We start from the raw sequence: 19922 nt of genomic DNA, 5'->3' as shown, positions 1-19922 counted from the left end.
CATAAATTTTGTCTTCTCAGTGTAAGTAAAATTTGTTATTCCCTCCAGTTTTCTTATCATTGGTGTTGCTTTCTTATGCATGAAATTTTTGTGAAATAAAATGTGTTAAAAAACAATGTTCACTCATGGCTCAACCCAACCCTACCACTTTACTCTTCCACTACACAATTAATAAGGACTATTCGAACACCATCGTCGATTTTTCGGTGGAGTTCACATTCCCCGATAAATGAAGCCGTGCTACATCAGAAAAAAGAGTGTTTCTGGATCAACCTCTCCGTCATGCACAGACTGAAATACAGAGATGCAGCACTAACTCTGTGCATTGCCATAACTCTGTGAGATTTCATTTGTAGTCCGTGCACAACTCTGTGAGCAGATGTTACCGACACACCAGACTGAAGTGCAAAATGGTACCAAGATTTTCTCGGACTTCATTCCAAGGCCGCCTGTAAATCGTTTTGGCTAAAGCTGATGCACTACCTGCCACAATCCGAGCAGTGCGCCAGAGCGTCGTGTGGCGAACAGAGCCTGCCTGCCTAGGATTTATTTGTTCCTGCATAAATCTGCTGACAGTGCTTTTGTTGTACAGGACACACCCTGTATTTATTAACAGGAAAGCGGAACTAAATTCAAGTTCAGCCAGGATATAAATAAATCCAAGGAAGGTACCTCAACGGCATGATATCAATGTTTTCATTTCTAAAATGTACAGGCAACATTCCCACTCATTGGACTTCCTTATATCAGTATGTAAGCAATAACGATGGTCTACCAACGAAAGCATGAAGAATTTTACTAAGCAGCTCCACTTCCCCACGGGAACGCGTGGTGGAACACCCTTTCGAACGTGAAAGCGACACTGGCTTTCTACATTGTTCAGCCACTGGTAGAAAGCAGAGAGTTCCAGAAGATCTTAGTGGAGGAGTCGAGACGTTGAGTTTGTTGAAGTAGTACAGGAAAATGATGTGGTCGAATCAACCAGATAATATTATTTTCATTGACAACGGGCTCCAGAGCATGCAGTCTTTCATATTTGTGTTGGCAGTTGTTGTAGCCCTTCGGAATTATCCTCTTTCGTTCCTGTTCATGTTGTTCAGAGGAACTCGTTCAAAAGGAATTGCAACGTTCATACACTGATTACCAGGCAGGAAAACGATTTCCACTTCCATGACTATTGTACAGATAATTCTGCAGATTTCATTTGCAGTCGGCAAATCTGTGTTTAAAAACTTCGTCGCGACACACTTCTTTTAATTAGCACAGGGGTTCCTCGCAATGGTTTGTGGCTTTTAGCTGTGTTACATTATAGGTGTATACTATCATAAATCTAGTGTTTTGTGATTTTTAACTTTCCGGGAATCATTCACGTAATTGTTATGTCTTCAGTAAAAAATTGATGGCAAGGGCACAAGTCTGGAAACGTCATCCAATGGCGCTGCAGTGCGTCGAAGGTACAGTGGAAGACGCCTACCGACAAGCCGTTCATTCGGCAGGAAACGTGACTTGCAGCGCTGACGGTCCGTAAGCCGGACTTCTTTCAATGGGCCTGACGTTATCCAGGGCGTTAGGTGGCATCTGACGCGGCCACGCCTTTCGCGTCAGCGCTATACGCTACGCGCAGTCCCGGTCGCGGTTGTAATACTGCCAGCCCTTACCAAACTGGCAACCGCCGATAGTGTTAACCTTCTGTCAACGGTTTAGCCTGACAGTGACCCTACCTAATGACGAGGAATCGGACTGTAATTTCGTAACCGCGAAGTAAGTGAAACAGTAACAATAGCAAAGCAAACGGATTTTGAACTGGCGTTCTACTAATACGAAAGTAAACTGTAATTACACTGAAGCGCCAAAGAAACTGGTATGGGCATGCGTATTCAAATACAGAGATATGTAAACAGGCAGAATACGGCGATGCGGTCGGCAACGCCTATGTAAGACAACAAGTGTCTGGTGGAGTTGCTGGATCGGTTACTGGTGCTACAATGGCAGGTTATCAAGATTTGAGAGAGTTTCAATGTCGTGTTATAGTTGGCGCTCAAGTGATGGGACGCAGCATCTCCGATGTAGCGATGAAGTGGGGATCTTCCAGTACGAACATTTTAAGAGTGTACCGTGAATGTCAGGAAACCGGTAAAACATCAAATCTTCGACATCTTCTACGGCCGGGAAAAGATCCTGCTAGAACGGGATCAACGACGCTGAAGAGAATCGTTCAGCTTAACAGAAGTGCAACCTTTCCGCAAATTGCCACAGATTTCAATGCTGGGTCATCAACAAGTGTCTGTCAGCGTGCGAACCATTCAACGAAACATCATCGATATGGGCTTTCGGAGCCGAAGGCCCACTCGTGTACCCTTGATGACTGCACGGAGCCGCACGGTTAGAGGCGCCATGTTACTGACTGCGCGGCCCCTCCGCCGGAGGTTTAAGTCCTCCCTCGCGCATGGGTGTGTGTGTTGTTCTTAGCGTAGGTTAATTTAAGTTAGTTTACGTAGTGTGTAAGTGTAGGGACCGATGACCTCTGCAGTCTAGTCCCTTAAGAACTCACACACGTTTGAACATTTGACTGCACGGCACAAAGATTCACGCCTCTCCTGGGCCCGCCAACACCGACACTGGACTGTTGACGACTGGAAACATGTTGTCTGGTCGGACGAGTCTCGTTTCAAACTGTAACGAGCGGACGGACGTGTACGGGTGTCTCGGTATGGGGACACCCTCATGAATCCACGGATCCTGCATGTCAGCAGGGGAGTGTTGAAGCTGGTTGAGGTTCTGTAATGGTGTGGGGCGTGTGCTGTTGGAGTGATATGGGACCCCTGATACGACTAGATACGACTCTGACAGGTGACACGTACGTAGCATCCTGTCTGATCACCTGCATCCATTCCTGTCCACTGTGCATTCCAACGGACTTGGACAATTGCATCAGGACAGTGCGACACCCCACATGTACAGAATTGCTACAGAGTAGTTCCAGGAACACTCTTCTGAGTTTAAACACTTCCGCTGGCCACCAAACTCCCCAGACACGAACATTATTGAGCATATCTGGAATGCCTTGCAACGAGCTGTTCAGAAGAGATCTCCACCCCTCGTACTCTTACGACCTCTTATGGACAGCCCTGCAGATTCATGGTGTCAATTCCCTCCAGCACTACTTCAGACATTAGTAGAGTCCACGCCATGTCGTGATGGGGCGCTTCTGCGTGCTGCGGGGGCCCTACATGATATTAGGCAGGTGTACCAGTTTCTTTGGCTCTTCAGTGTATACAGGGTGGTCCATTGATCGTGACCGGACCAAATATCTCAGAAATAAGCGTCAAACGAAAAAACTACACAGAATGAAACTTGTCTAGCATGAAGGGGGAAACCAGATGGCGCTATGGTTGGCCCGCTAGATGGCACTGCCATACGTCAAACGGATATCAACCGCGTTTTTTTAAAATAGTAACCCCCATTTTTTATTACATATTCGTGTAGTACGTAAAGAAATATCAATGTTTTAGTTGGACCACTTTTTTCGTTTTTTAATAGATGGCGCTGTAATAGTCACAAACATAATTTTAGACCAACAGTTGGTAACAGGTAGGTTTTTTAAATTAAAATACAGAACGTAGGTACGTTTGAACACTTTATTTCGGTTGTTCCAATGTGATACATGTACCTTTGTGAACTTATCATTTCTGAGAGCGCATGCTGTTACAGCGTGATTACCTGTAAATACCACATTAATGCAATAAATGCTCAAAATGATGTCCGTCAACCTCAAAGCATTTGGCAATACCTGTAACGACATTCCTCTCAACAGCGAGTAGTTAGCCTTCCATAATGTTTGCACATGCATTGACAATGACAATGCGCTGACGCATGTTGTCAGGCGTTGTCGGTGGATCACGATAGCAAATATCCTTCAACTTTCCCCACAGAAAGAAATCCGGGGACGTCAGATCCAGTGAACGTGTGGGCCATGGTATGGTGCTTCGACCAACAATCCACCTACCATGAAATATACTATTCAATACCGCTTCAACCGCACGTGAGCTATGTTGGATGTACATCGCCATTCTGTCATGCAGTGAAACATCTTGTAGTAACATTGGTAGAGCATTACGTAGGAAATCGGCATACATTGCACCATTTAGATTGCCATCGATAAAATGGGGGCCAATTATCCTTCCTCCCATAATGCCGCACCATACACTAATCCGCCAAGGTCGCTGATGCACTTGTCGCAGCCATCGTGGATTTTCCGTTGCCCAATAGCGCATATTATGCCGGTTTACGTTACCGCTGTTGGTGAATGACGCATCGTCACTAAACAGAACACGTGCAAAAAATCTGTCATCGCCCCGTAATTTCTCTTGTGCCCAGTGGCAGAACTGTACACGACGTTCAAAGTCGTCGCCATGCATAGAAATATGGTACGGGTGCAATCGATGTTGATGTAGCATTCTCAACACCGACGTTTTTGAGATTCCCGATTCTCGCGCAATTTGTCTGCTATTGATGTGCGGGTTAGTCGCGACAGAAGCTAAAACACCTACATGGGCATCATCATTTGTTGCAGGTCGTGGTTGACGTTTCACATGTGGCTGAATATTTCCCGTTTCCTTAAATAACGTAACTATCCGGCGAACGGTCCGGACACTTGGATGATTTCGTCTAGGATACAGAGTAGCATACATAGCACATGCCCGTTGGGCGTTTTGATCACAATAGCCGTACATCAACACGATATTGACCTTTTCCGCAATTGTTAAACGGTCCATTTTAACACGGGTAGTGTATTACGAAACAAATACTGTCCGCACTGGTGGGATGTTACGTGATACCACGTACTTATACGTTTGTGACTATAGTGCGCGTCATTTATGTTGGCGGCCGAGTTTAGGTTCGTTCTGCGCATCTGACGTCACAAAATACAGTCAGCCAATGAACAGAGAACGATGTTGCCAGATCTCGACTGCAGAACAGAGCATGGACGAGTGTCTTCAGCTTTAGAAACGTTCAGTCATAAATAAAGTAATAGAACAAAAGCAATGTCTTGATAGCAGACTTTGTTTCATAGAAAGTTTGGAAAAACCATTCTTTATACCAATTGCTTCATGTTCTATTAATTAATTAAACCAAACAAGCAATAAGACTCCTAATTCAGGCGATAGCAAGGAAAGGTGTTTGTATCAATTTCACGAACCGCTTTTTCACAATAAAGAACAGCAGTAATTGTTTCTTTCCTATTGTACTTCGACGAAGTGCGAGTAATTCATAGGCATACCAACAGTGTTTGTCAGATTTTTGCGTGAACTGTTATAGTCCTTATGGAGGTACATTGCAGGACGAGTTCGGCTAGCGTAACAGTTAAGGCGTTGGGTTAGGAAGCGAAAGGAAAAGCGTTCAAACCTTGTGCGATGCTAAATATTTTCTTTATTTAAAAACAATATCGAAGTGTCTTACTTCACCAATTTTATTCGTTTGTATGCAATTTTTTGAAATTTCTAATGCTTTGTCTCTTCATTAACCCTTTCGCTGCTGCAGTCACGTGCTCCCCGCATTCCGCGCTGTGCGCGATTTTGTCATCACTGCACTGCTCGCCTGTGCAGACACATGGTGTTCCCACTGCTTTGACACACTTATCATTCGATTTCACAAAAACTATTTGGCCCAAAAATTAGATTTTTACACATCTTCTTGACTGATACCTTCCCCCCATAAATAACTTAATTTTGTTTCGATGTTCAACCCAGTTATTGTGCAGCATTAAATGTAGTAAACCAATGCACGAAATTTTGAAGAGTTTGCAGAGGTAAAAGTCCATAGCGTATACTTTCCGTATGGTCGATTTTAGTTGCCATAATGTTGAGAATGAAATGTGGGCAAGGTACCTAAATTTTATATAAAATTCAGCGTATAACAATATCTCATTTAATTTAAGTACGACATAGATGTCGCATGTAATATTGAGAAATATTCCGTCTTTAGCGGCTGTAATAAAAGTTTTATTTACACCGGGCGCGTTTGGCTTTATTTTAAAGCACTTCAATCAATGAAAGGTATGGCACATACACAATGGTACTCATGTTCTCTTTCTTGTTTTTGTTCCACAGTCGCAGTCTTACTAATGGTATTGAAATATATTCCTCTTCTGCAACTGTAATAAGCGACTTATTTAGACCAGACGCGTTTCTCTCTTTTGAAGCATCTTCAATGGACATATTTTGTTTCCTCCATTGCCAAGTCACCTTTCGTAGTTTTGTGCTGCGATAACACAATATTCATCGTTTGTGTTGGTTGATTAGTGTTTTAGCAAATAAATGCTGTTTGTGTGTGCCACACACAAAAATTACATTTGACATAGCTCAGAGCACTTCACTGATAGACGGTATATTCAAGTCCTAATATTTTTGTAAGTCCACAGTTTTGTTTAATGTATTTTGTCTACTTCATTTTGATTGATTGAAGTGCTTTAAATAAAGCCAAACGTGCCCGGTGTAAATAAAACTTTTCTTACAGTCGCGAAAGACGGAATATTTCTCAATATTACATACGACACCTATGTGGTACTTAAATTAAATGAGATATTGTTCTACAGTAAATTTTATATGAAATTTAGGTGTCTTGTCCACATTTCATTCCCAACATTGTGGCAACTAAAATCGACCATATGGAAAGTATACTCTATGGACTTTTACCTCTGCAAACTCTTCAAAATTTCGTGCAATGGTTTAATATATTTAATGCTGCATAATACCTGGGTTGAACATCGAAACAAAATTAAGTCATTTATGGGGGGAAGGTATCAGTCAAGGAGATGTGTAAAAATCTAATTTTTGGGCCAAATAGTTTTTGTGGAATCGAATGATAAGAGTGTCAAAGCAGTCGGAACACCATGTGTCAGCACAGGCGAGCAGTGCAGTGACAAAATCGCCCACAGCGCGGAATGCGGGGAGCACGTCTCTGTAGCAGCGAAAGGGTTAATGCGGCCGTGGTGGCTTCACTTAATGAACTGCGCGCTCCCCCTTAAACGTAAGCTTGCGAACTATGCTTTACTATGGCGCTGCTTCTCCTGGCGCGTGTGTCGTGTGCAACTGGCAACGCAGCAAACTCCCGCGTCTGGGCGGGCATGCGCGACCCGCCAAGATAAAAGAATTGAACTATAGTACAGCACCATCTATCACAAAGGGAAAAAAGTGGTCCAACTAAAACATTCATATATCTTTACGTACTACACGAATGTGTAATAAAAAAAGGGGTTCCTATTTTTAAAAAACGCAGTTGATATCCGTTTGACCTATGGCAGCGCCATCTAGCGGGCCAACCATAGCGTCATCTGGTTTCCCCCTTCAACCTAGACGAGTTTCGTTCATTGTAGATTTTTCGTTTGATACTTATTCCGTGAGATATGGTTCAAATGGCTCTGAGCACTATGGGACTTAACTTCTGTGGTCAGCAGTCCCCTAGAACTTAGAACTACTTAAACCTAACTAACCTAAGGACATCACACACATCCACGCCCGAAGCAGGATTCGAACCTGCGACCGTAGCGGTCACGCGGTTCCAGACTGAAGCGCCTTTAACCGCACGGCCACACCGGCCGGCGTGAGATATTTGGCCCGGTCACGATCAATGGACCACCCTGTATATACACGCGAGCTTAATTAGACAATGTGGTATCAAGTCTTATTGGAAAGTGTAAATAAACTTCACCTAAGAAAATAACCTCTTCTGATCAGATGCTCTCAATATTATACTGCAACTTGCCCAAGTAAACAACACAACAGCTAATCGTTATGCAGAACATAGAATGGCCAATAAATGCAGCACTAAGGTCTGTCTCACAATAATACTTGCTTTTTGCAAAAACTACTATGTAGAGTAATGAACAAATGCAGAAGGACATACGAACCTACTAACAAAGTCTGACTGGGAATAGCATGAACTATTATTATTTTGATTAACTACCACCGCACATCAGTATCGGTTACTATGGGCTTCGGAAATTTGCATATGAAGTTACTCTAACAAATAGGCAGTACAGTTATTAATTACAAAAGCAGTTGTGACGTAGAATAAATGATTGTACTGATTGCTACACTTGCTCAGAAGGCGCCTTTATTTTCATTTATGACACAAATTAAATAGCTTATGGGGTTCCTTAAACTGGTATGGTTTGAAGAACCATAATCAATTGTAAATAGTAACACATAAAATTAAGAAAATGGCAAATAGACTTAGTAACAACTTTAAGTACAATGGACAATGCAAAATTATTCCAACAGTTAACAAGGGGACCTAGCAACTAGTCTCACATTGGACTCATCAAGTCAAACTGGCTTAGTAAATGACTGCACAACTCGAAAAACTACTTCAAAACAACATATACACTCCTGGAAATTGAAATAAGAACACCGTGAATTCATTGTCCCAGGAAGGGGAAACTTTATTGACGCATTCCTGGGGTCAGATACATCACATGATCACACTGACAGAACCACAGGCACATAGACACAGGCAACAGAGCATGCACAATTTCGGCACTAGTACAGTGTATATCCACCTTTCGCAGCAATGCAGGCTGCTATTCTCCCATGGAGACGATCGTAGAGATGCTCGATGTAGTCCTGTGGAACGGCTTGCCATGCCATTTCCACCTGGCGCCTCAGTTGGACCAGCGTTCGTGCTGGACGTGCAGACCGCGTGAGACAACGCTTCATCCAGTCCCAAACATACTCAATGGGGGACAGATCCGGAGATCTTGCTGGCCAGGGTAGTTGACTTACACCTTCTAGAGCACGTTGGGTGGCACGGGATACATGCGGACGTGCATTGTCCTGTTGGAACAGCAAGTTCCCTTGCCGGTCTAGGAATGGTAGAACGATGGGTTCGATGACGGTTTGGATGTACCGTGCACTATTCAGTGTCCCCTCGACGATCACCAGTGGTGTACGGCCAGTGTAGGAGATCGCTCCCCACACCATGATGCCGGGTGTTGGCCCTGTGTGCCTCGGTCGTATGCAGTCCTGATTGTGGCGCTCACCTGCACGGCGCCAAATACGCATACGACCATCATTGGCACCAAGGCAGAAGCGACTCTCATCGCTGAAGACGACACGTCTCCATTCGTCCCTCCATTCACGCCTGTCGCGACACCACTGGAGGCGGGCTGCACGATGTTGAGGCGTGAGCGGAAGACGGCCTAACGGTGTGCGGGACCGTAGCCCAGCTTCATGGAGACGGTTGCGAATGGTCCTCGCCGATACCCCAGGAGCAACAGTGTCCCTAATTTGCTGGGAAGTGGCGGTGCGGTCCCCTACGGCACTGCGTAGGATCCTACGGTCTTGGCTTGCATCCGTGCGTCGCTGCGGTCCGGTCCCAGGTCGACGGGCACGTGCACCTTCCGCCGACCACTGGCGACAACATCGATGTACTGTGGAGACCTCACGCGCCACGTGTTGAGCAATTCGGCGGTACGTCCACCCGGCCTCCCGCATGTCCACTATACGTCCTCGCTCAAAGTCCGTCAACTGCACATACGGTTCACGTCCACGCTGTCGCGGCATGCTACCAGTGTTAAAGACTGCGATGGAGCTCTGTATGCCACGGCAAACTGGCTGACACTGACGGCGGCGGTGCACAAATGCTGCGCAGCTAGCGCCATTCGACGGCCAACACCGCGGTTCCTGGTGTGTCCGCTGTGCCGTGCGTGTGATCATTGCTTGTACAGCCCTCTCGCAGTGTCCGGAGCAAGTATGGTGGGTCTGACACACCGGTGTCAATGTGTTCTTTTTTCAATTTCCAGGAGTGTAGAAAGAAGCATACAATTTCAAGTTTACAAACCTGTTCAAAGTGAAATAATACTACTGTCTTTTTATAACTTTTGCTTACCGAGAGCTATAATCACTTTATATTTTTTTTATTGATTATTTTAATGGCAGCTTCTTATTTAGTGAAAAGCTTTCTTTATGAACACACTTTAGGAAACTTTAAGATGAAAAATTATGTAAAGTAAATCATTTACTACTGCATAGAAAACTAACCAAACTTCATGCTCCAAAAAGTAAATAAAAACTGCAAAATGATTTACTGCCAAAATCCTCTGGTTAATAAAAACGGGATACTCAGACTTAATCCACTTGAAAAGGACCCTGTCTAGGAATGTGACAGGGGATAATCACGACTGCGCCTACTTAATTTAGAAGTTGAACGAAAAGTTATCATTCAATTAATAACATCTGGTCCATTAGATGTACATATTTAGATAACAATTCTGCTGAAGGTGGTAGCACTTATGGCAAATTATAATGGCTATAAAATTGGCGGTGAAGTAACCGTGGTTCTTGATACTAGGCACGCCCTTATATAAGTCTTCTTGGCGTCGTAAGTCTAACCAAACAGGGCCAATAATGATACCATGATCGATAGTCCACTTTACATTCCATCCGACGCTAATTTGCATGCTCGCAAGCTGTCCTTCCTTCAATTTATACATCCAAATTAACCACAACAGCTGACCAAGGTTGCTGCTATCACAGTCAGAACTCGAAAATCCACTCACCAAGAAGGAATCAAACTCCTTGCGTGCCAAGTTCACCTTTTCCAGCCCCGCCAAACTACTTCCGTAGTGGCGAGTTTTACTACAGGTTTCATATCTGGCTTCCCTACATATGGACCAGTAAGATATACAGAGTTTTTACAAATTATTACGTTCACAAAGTATTACATATAAAACTAGAGGTACAGTTACAATTTAATGTCTTAAAACGCCAAAATAATTAACGTAATTATTACATATTTTCACAAGCAGAGATCTTTCAATGTAGATACACTAGTGTACAATGTCAGCAGAGGACTTATACGGAATATACATAAATCTATTGATTATTGGTCTTATACGGTGTCAGAGTTACAACACGAGTTTATTGCTGAAGGGATGGCCGAGCCGCAGGCGTTTTCCATTGTAGCTTCAATTCTCTGTAACGTCGTTGGAAGAAATTTGCAAACTGGATTCCTCTCCTCAGTTTGTTCCTCAAGACTCTCTCTAGAACTATTTAGAAGTCCTTGGAACATTTCTACTATATCCTCTGTATGCAGATTAGGGAGAAGCGCCGCTGTATGGGACCAAACAGCACAGATTTCTTGGTATCTTTGCGTGTTCTTATTCCGTAAACTTCACTGATTAAAAGAAATAGGGGAGCATCACTCTGGGCGTCTGTCATACTCCAGTGACGACTGGGTATGTTAATAAATTCTACCTTTATGTTTCACAGATTAAGTACCTACACAACAAAACATCAATGTATTCTCGACTGGTTCCATAAAAAGAACTGTAATGTCCGACGTGTGTCGAAAAAATAGTGGAAACAGTCATTCATCCCTTCATCCTGGATGTTGTTCATTGGACTTTGAGAGCTGCGGTAACATATATGCCCTCTGTGAGCGTTTATCACCGCCTGACACTTACGTGGCGCGCTCCGTAGGAGCCTACGGAGGTCACCCTGTGGTATCCGTTCTCTTTCTTCAATGAGAGCCCGTGAGCTTGGTGAGTCTGTGGTGGAACAGGACGATTACGAACACGTTTATCAAGCACGTCTCACATACACATGATGCGGTTTAGGTCGGGACTCTCCACTGGCTATTCCATTACTTCAATGCCCAGGTTTCGCAAGACATCACTGCTGACGCCCACCACGTAGGCTCTGGCTTTAGAATGAATTCAGTGCTACCACCATATGCAGCAGCCCCACACGGTCCAACAGGATCTATTCGATGTACTGCCTGGCGGTTAGGTGACAATGAACAACGACAAGATTGGTATGGCTGTCAGCACTTGAACCTCCTCATAACATCACAGAACCTTGGAAATCCGCCGATTTCCTGGGCAACATTTGACACGCACCTCTCACCACGGTTCTTCGCATAAGAACATGGTCATCATCTTGCGTCAGAGGATATCTGGATTCGTCTGTGAATAACACGTTTCACCAGTGACGAAGTAACCAGTTGCCACAGGAGCGGCAGAACTGATGGCGAGGTGCAAGATATTGTCGTGTCAAGCAGGGTACCCCAATAAGACGTCAGGGGCGTAACGTCCTTTCTCGTAACCTGTCCATTACAGTCTGATCGGACACAGCGGCTCCATTGGCCCTTGTGAGATTGTAATTACAGTGGTCTGGCAGTATCTGTACGACGCCGCAACGCAGGCATGGTCAGATATTGGTCTTCTCGTGGAGTTGTAAAGCGGCAGCGACCTTGACAACTCGCATTATCTACTGATCTGTCTCCCTGTGGCGTGTCCGCAACCTATAGATGACAAATGGAAAGGCATTGTCTTCTGCAGCAACACGATCAAAGCTCCATCATTTTTTGGATCAAACAGACCGCCCTTGCAATTTGAACTGCATTAAGATGTCGCATTGTATGTGCTTGGTTGAATATAACATCCACAAATGACAACTGCAATCTGTGTACCTCGGTAGAAAACACTGGGACACCGGAACTCACTTCCCTCTGAGGGGTCACCTGGCACTGTAATGCATAACATAGCCAATAGATGACGAATGATTTAAATTTTCGCCTACACTGAAAGCGAACTTCTTAAGCAGCGTAATAACGCGACAGGTACCGCTTGTATCAAATTAGATTTGATACACTTGTTCTCCCAATTCTTTTGAACAGTGTCTTTCTTCAGTGTGTTACAAAGACAAGGAGAATTATTATTCGACCCGACAGAGGTTTCGTTATATTGGCTCATTACACACATTATCATAAATGTATGTGCAACTTGATCTGCCAATATTTTTGTTTGTATAAATTTTGCAAGCACTCGTTTTGTGTGTGTCATTGAAACAGACAAACCATAAATACAATACTATCACTAATTTATGGACAGTTTACGACATGGAAAATCAGCCAGAGTGGGTTAAGAATAACAAAGCACGGATCTTTTATTGTCAACGGTTAAATGGGCCACTGAATTCAAAAGTATTCGTACTTTTCTTGAAGATGACTTATGTGTAGGACGTTCCAAACTGTAACTGCAGGCTGAAACGTGGACAGGGCTCCCGATATGGTTCTGATCGATTGAAGCTCGAAATAACTATAGCCGTATGCATAACATGAAAAAGGCTAAACTACATTTTAAAAACACAGTTAATTATGAGAAAGCTTTGTGCAATATGGGTGCAATTTCTGTTGAAAGCTGACATAGTGTGATGTGAAATTGATTTTGTTAGTAATTGTCATTGCTCCTACAGTAAGACGTGAGTCCATCAAGCCAGGAAGGAAATACAATTCAACGTAGTGGATGGACTCTGGTGATTTAAAAAAGCGAAGTTGACTATACCACCTGCTGCTGTGTAGGGCATGATCAGTGCTTTCTACTAATATAGAATAGAATCTCCCTATTTTTTATATTGCAAAAGCTATAAAAAAACTGGCAGATATTATGAAGTGTTTTGGGCTAGACGAAGAGTTGCGATAGAAGAGGCCTGAGTTGCGAAATAAAACCTAACCGCTTGTGCAGCTGCCCACAGCTTTAGCAGTAAGAAAAGTAATGGCTTCAGTGTACGATTAGTGTCATATCATACTGATCATCAGATTTCGCACTGTCTGATTTCCACCTGTTCGCACATCTAATGTAAGATTTGCGTGAAACACGTATTTTGTCCATCGAAGAAGCGATGTGTAGTATCAGTTGCGACATGGCGATGATCTCATGATAGCAAAACCAATGTCAGTGATCTGTGATATAATGAAACCTAAAGTATTTACTATCTTGAGTGACGGTAGTAAAATTGGCAGAATGAAAGCTGCCTCTTACAGAGATATCTTGTGTCTTTTTTTACAGAATGGTATTGAGAAAATGATGACCTAAATTTAAAAAAATATTAACTATTCATATTGTGAACTTGGACAAAGCATTTTTTAGCATTTTACAACTGACAGTGTTGCTTTGGAGAGGAACAGAACTAGTGTAAATGGCTTAAATTAGGCGTTTAGTTAACCTCGTACCATTCTGCAGAAAGCATATACTCAAATACAACCGTCGTCCTGAGAGAAATATGAGATTAATACTGAAACAGTTCGCATGGCATTCGTATTTCGGTGAAAAAGCTTTCAACGACAAAGTTTTGAACCACAGTGATATTCCTTGCCATCGTGACTTTGGACACTACAGCGTGTAATATGAGTTGGCTAATTAAACGGCGTCTCTCTACTGTAGAAGTATAACCTCTGCAACATAATGTACCCTGTAGAACTCGTGAAGCTCTAGACTACGGAGAATACTAGCCTCGTGGCGAGCGGAGAGAAGGCAGGAGGTCAAAGGAATCGATGCGGTGGAGCCGTAATCAGACGAAACTGCCATTACTGAATATTTTCTACCCTTCTTGTCAGCATAAAACGGTGGTCATGTCATACTGCAAGATAAAAGTCGCCAGAGCTACGCCATTTCAAACGGTAAAGCTATAAACTTTCGGCTGTTGCGATCTGGAATGTGGGACGACCCTATACATTTCCCTTTTGAGTCCAGAAGCTGTGGCCAAATCTAGATCCATGTTATACTGACTGTATCGATGCAATCATGACAGAGTCGGATAAATAAACTGACGACCATAAAGTAATTAGTATAGAGTAATGGAAGTCCACGAATATATTTGTCTAGGTGACATATTGTGTGATTAACATTCCAAGACCACAGGTTAATGTAAGCGCGAGATCATTACAGATGTGAGTTGCTTGTACATTAATTAGTGGTGTAACCTCCAGATTGTTGAATGCAAGTCTGCAAACGTGCATGCATGATGTTGTACAAGTGCTGGATTTCGGTTTGAGGGTGAAGTTCCATGCATGTTGTACTTGGTCGGTTAATACAGGGACAGTTTGTGGGTGACGCTGGAGTTGTCAATAGAAGAAATCAGCAGGTTCTAGCTCAATTAAAAAAAAACAACAAGTAAGCAAGTGGAAAATTTCTTCTACTATCATCCAAATTTCAGGTCTAACTCACCTATTTTCATTTTATAAAAAAAGGGTGAATGTAAGAAAATAAATAAAAACGGCTTTTATATGTTCTGTTCCTTACCTAAAATTTTCCTAATTCTTTCTTCATTATCAGACATTAGATTTTTGCCCTGAACTGTCGATAGTTCTTGTTTTTTAGAATACTTTTAGCTACAATTCTACCATATTCATATGTATCTTGTAATACATTCTTTACAAATACTTTGATACCTATCTTTTCGATGTACATTATTATGAAATTCTATAATAGCTTTCATCCATATTCTGACTACACTCGATGGGGTTGTCCATTTAAAGATTATAAAATTTAATAGGAAAAATAACATTTTAGAATGATTTCACAGAGTGACTTCTACAACATGAAATTCTTTATCATTATTTTTAAGTTTCTTCACTCCATTACATCTCCATGTAATATTCCCTTCTTCAAAAAAATTGAAGATCCCAATTACTAATTATTTTTAAATATAAATTAGGTAAAATATTTTTACAATCATTATCAAGTTCGAAACAAATTTTTCCTCTGTATCTGGCATGTAAAGATTCACAATCAATAATATTCTATAAGGCATTTACTTGTAACTTACTAATCCTTTTAAATAAATTAGTATTGGTAATTTTGCTGAGCATTTCCAGAAATGTATCCATTTACATAGAAATATTTTTATTAGATTTTTTTATGATGTGTAAAATAAGCAGTCTCAGACTGCATAATGTTTCTATGCTAATTATCTTATTTCCTAGAATGTATCTTTTATTATTGTAGTGACTCAGTGCATCCTTGTTCATCTCAACTGTGCAGATTTAATGTTTTTCAATTCAAGTTAAGTTCATCATTCTATACTGTTCTCTATAGTTAAACAAACTATCTTTAGAATCATCAGAATTATTCATCAATTTGTGAAAATCTTTTCCAAAACCATTCTTTTATTTCATCGTTGTTTCTGTATTTAAGTCTATACACTTTTTGAACAAGCCAGATTTTTTAAGTTTTAAGACTATGTATTTTTGTTATTTTTATTCCTAATGATAGATACTGTTTAAGATTTTTGTAAAAAATACATAATTATGTTTGTCACTTAAAGTAATCATTAATTTACTTTCTTTAGTTCCAGCTACAATTTTATTGTCAGGAGCCGGTGGTAAATCTTTATGTAAATCATGTAGTTCTTATGGGTATTTTAAATCAACTTAAAAATGTAACCAACTTGAAAAGTGTCAGAAATTTCACTTATTTTTCTAGAATCTTGTTTTACACTCAGGCCTTCAGGCCAATAAAAAGAATCTGGTTCTGTGAATACTTCAACACTAACTTCAGTAAGTTTTGTGTCTGGCCCCAGTAGCTGACTGGTCAGCACGAGAGAATGTCAATCCTAAGGACCCAGGATCGATTCCTGGCTGGGTCAGAGATTTTCTCTGCTCAGGGACTGGGTGTTGTATTGTCTTAATCATCATCATTTCGTCCCCATTGCCACACAAGTCGCCAAAGTAGCATCAAATCGAAAGACTTGCACTCAGTGAACGGTCTGTCCGATGGGATGTCCTAGTTACCTGACATTTATTTATTTTAATAAGTTTTGTACATCATGAAAATTTAAGTAACTGATATTATACAAAACTTTTAGAGCCTTATTCTCTCCAGCAGATATTGAAATTACAAACTAAAATAGTAGACATATCTGCATGTTACACTTAAAATGTTATAAGATTAATCTAAACCCAAGTATCATCAATACTTGGAGTCAATCACAGATCTTGTCAACAATAAGTTTACAATTAATAGTTAGGAAGTGTTAATGATTATTGATGAAAAGAATAATCCTTGGTTTCATGAAAATCAAGCAGCTGATTTTTAGGATATGAACTTCATAGGAAAGCAGTTATAGACCACATAAAAAAAAACATTGTAAAAAATATGAAAATGGGGTACTCCCATTTCAGCAATAACAAAATATGTACAAAATTCAACAAAATTTACTAATGAAATGGGTATATATTCATTTATCAAATTGATCCAAAATGCCTTTTGTAGCAAATTTTGAAGATTGGGTGTATGAAGAAGTTTTACCTAGAATTCGAAAAGATGGAGCATATAAAATGAAAGACCAAATAACACACTCAAAAATTTAAATAAAATCGAAGATTATCATACAATCGTATAATGCACTTGATAATGCTTTAGATACACTGTATTTCAAGAGATAAACAGAGAAATAACTATTTTGTTATCTCATGTTGTTCCTCAAATAGTCAATGGAAATATAAGACATTCATTCTTTTAAAATTATTGAACCATGACATAATAATAGAATTTTATGCCTTTAGAACATAATGAAAAAATTTATTAAAAATGTTAAAAAGAATCGAAGATAGACTCCCTAGCTGTAAAGAAATGTTATGACATAATTAAAATCCTTATTCAATAACTTTGTATCAACGAATGGAAGAAACATTAAGAATTATTTGGTGGCAAAATTATTTTAATATTTTTAATGACCATACACATGAATAGTTGTTTAATGATATAATAAATCTAAGTACAGCCTATATGCCTTAAGCTGTTGCTTGACTAAAATTGAAATTATATTTTTTCAGTAACTTTTCTACACAATGGAAAATAATGTCTTCCTTTAACCATTCATCAATACATTGTTTATGAAAAATATGATTACAGTTGTTTTTACAAATTGATGATTTTCATTACTTAATCATAGAGACCATTCAATATATTCTGAAGAAACTATTATTTCATAAGGTTGCATTACTTCTTGTATGAAAGATTCTGCTCAATGTTGACAACTTAAAATATATTTCCAGTTAACTTTATCCTTAAATTTTCTAATAAAATGTTCAGATGATTTATGATCACTTGATACTCCATTCCAGTTTAATTTGTCTTGAATTATCTAATAAATTCTACAGATTAGTTCTTAAAATTGATATATCATCCTGATTTAATTTACCTTGATATTCTCTCGTAAGATATTCAGATAATGTTTTATGATATCACATATTATCCCAGTTTACATTATTTTCATATTCTATTATAAATTTTGCAGATAATATTATTTTCTCTTGAAATGAAAGACCAGTCTAATTTGTTTTGAAGTCTTCTTCTTAAATGTGCCATTTTGAAATTCTCTTATAAAATCTACATTAATTTTATTTTATTTGATACAATATTCCATTTAATTTTCTCTTGAAACTCTGTTATAAAATCTGAACACACTTTTTCTATATGAAATAACACACCAGTCTAATTTGTCTTGAAATTCTCTTACCAATTTATTAGTCAAGTTACAATACGATATTGCATTCCAGTTTAATTTGTCTTGGAACCCTCTCATAAAATTTACAGATGATGTTTTACGTCTTGATAAAATAACACACTTAATTTTATTTTGAACTTCTCTGATAAAATCTTTAGGTAAATCTTCAGGTACTAATATAGTTTCCAAATCTAATTTGCCCTGACATTCTCTCATAAAATCTACAAATTTTACATAATGTCCTTATATAAATTTTAATCCACCTTCATCATATAGATCATTATTTCTAACACAATCAACAATTTAATTTTTATGTGTTTCAATTGTTGTCAAATAAAATTTATATATTTCCTTAAAATGTAAATTTTCAAAATAATAATTAATTTATGCAGTAAGTTTTTCTTTGTTTTTAGTTTAGAATAACTTTTAATTCCTTGTTCTTTTGCTTTAGCTTTTAATTACTTTATAGTACAATTTTTTACTTCATTGTTAATACTATTGTTCACTTCTTTGGTATATTATAATTGTGTGTTAGTCTCAGAGAGATAAACAATAAGTTATTGTTTTCTCAGTTTTGAATAGCCTTTAAGTCGTAGTTGTTTTGCCATTTATTAGAAATAATTTTTGTTAGATACATGAAAGACGAAAGTTCAAAATGACTATTTTAATTATTAACAACTGAAGTATAGCTGTTTGCTACACTTACATCCAGATACAAATTTTACCAATGTATCTGGACAATTCTGGAAGTATTAATATTTAAAACTCTAACAAAAATTATTTTTAATAAATGGCAGGTATTGCAAGTACATCTAAATCAGAATAATCTGTGTTGAATACTTTTGAATTTATTCAAAAGGTTAGTTATCAACTAAATTTGGATTCCTTTGTTTATACAGAAAAATATATTAATTTCAAATGAAATTTTATATTTTATTGAGTATGGTATTTCAGGGTGTGGGTAGCCATGCCCTGGAAAGCTGAAAATGTAAAACATAATTTAAAAGATATCTCAAAAAAATTACAGCCTAGAAATCATCGAAATACAATATGACAAGCCTCATATCCGAAATGAAATCATACTTTTGTTTTGTCCAATAATCCTGGATTCTAATATCTTTCAAAAATTTCAAAAAACTATTAAGGAATTTAAGAACTAAGGCTGATAATGAATTCAAAGTTTACTATATTGCCTCAAAGAAATTTTTTATTATCTTATTTACAAAAAGAACATGAATTATACAAATGCAACAAGAAAAAGAACACCTATACAGTTAGAAGAAATCTAAAAATTTAAAATTATGCTAGACTAATAGGAAAATGTCAGAAATAGAAAAGAATAACATCATATATGTGTTAGTACAAAACAGCTACAAAGAGCCAGATCAGAAATAAAACTGTATCAAGTTTATCTGGCTACAATACTAGTGAACATCCAGATAATATATTTAATTGTTACAACATTACAGAATGTGTTAATGTTCATACTACTGAAGAATTATATTATTCAGCTTGTAAAACACACATCAAAAGGCGATGGTACATAATTGTACTTCATGTACTTTGATGACATAGAATATTATTTAGATATTTTTATAGATATAGATTTTTATAGATATTAATAGTGTCTCG

This window comes from Schistocerca serialis, chromosome 1 (assembly GCF_023864345.2).
Source record: "Schistocerca serialis cubense isolate TAMUIC-IGC-003099 chromosome 1, iqSchSeri2.2, whole genome shotgun sequence".
In the NCBI taxonomy this organism is placed as follows: Eukaryota; Metazoa; Arthropoda; class Insecta; order Orthoptera; family Acrididae; genus Schistocerca; species Schistocerca serialis.
Note: the sequence above shows the minus strand (reverse complement) of the source record.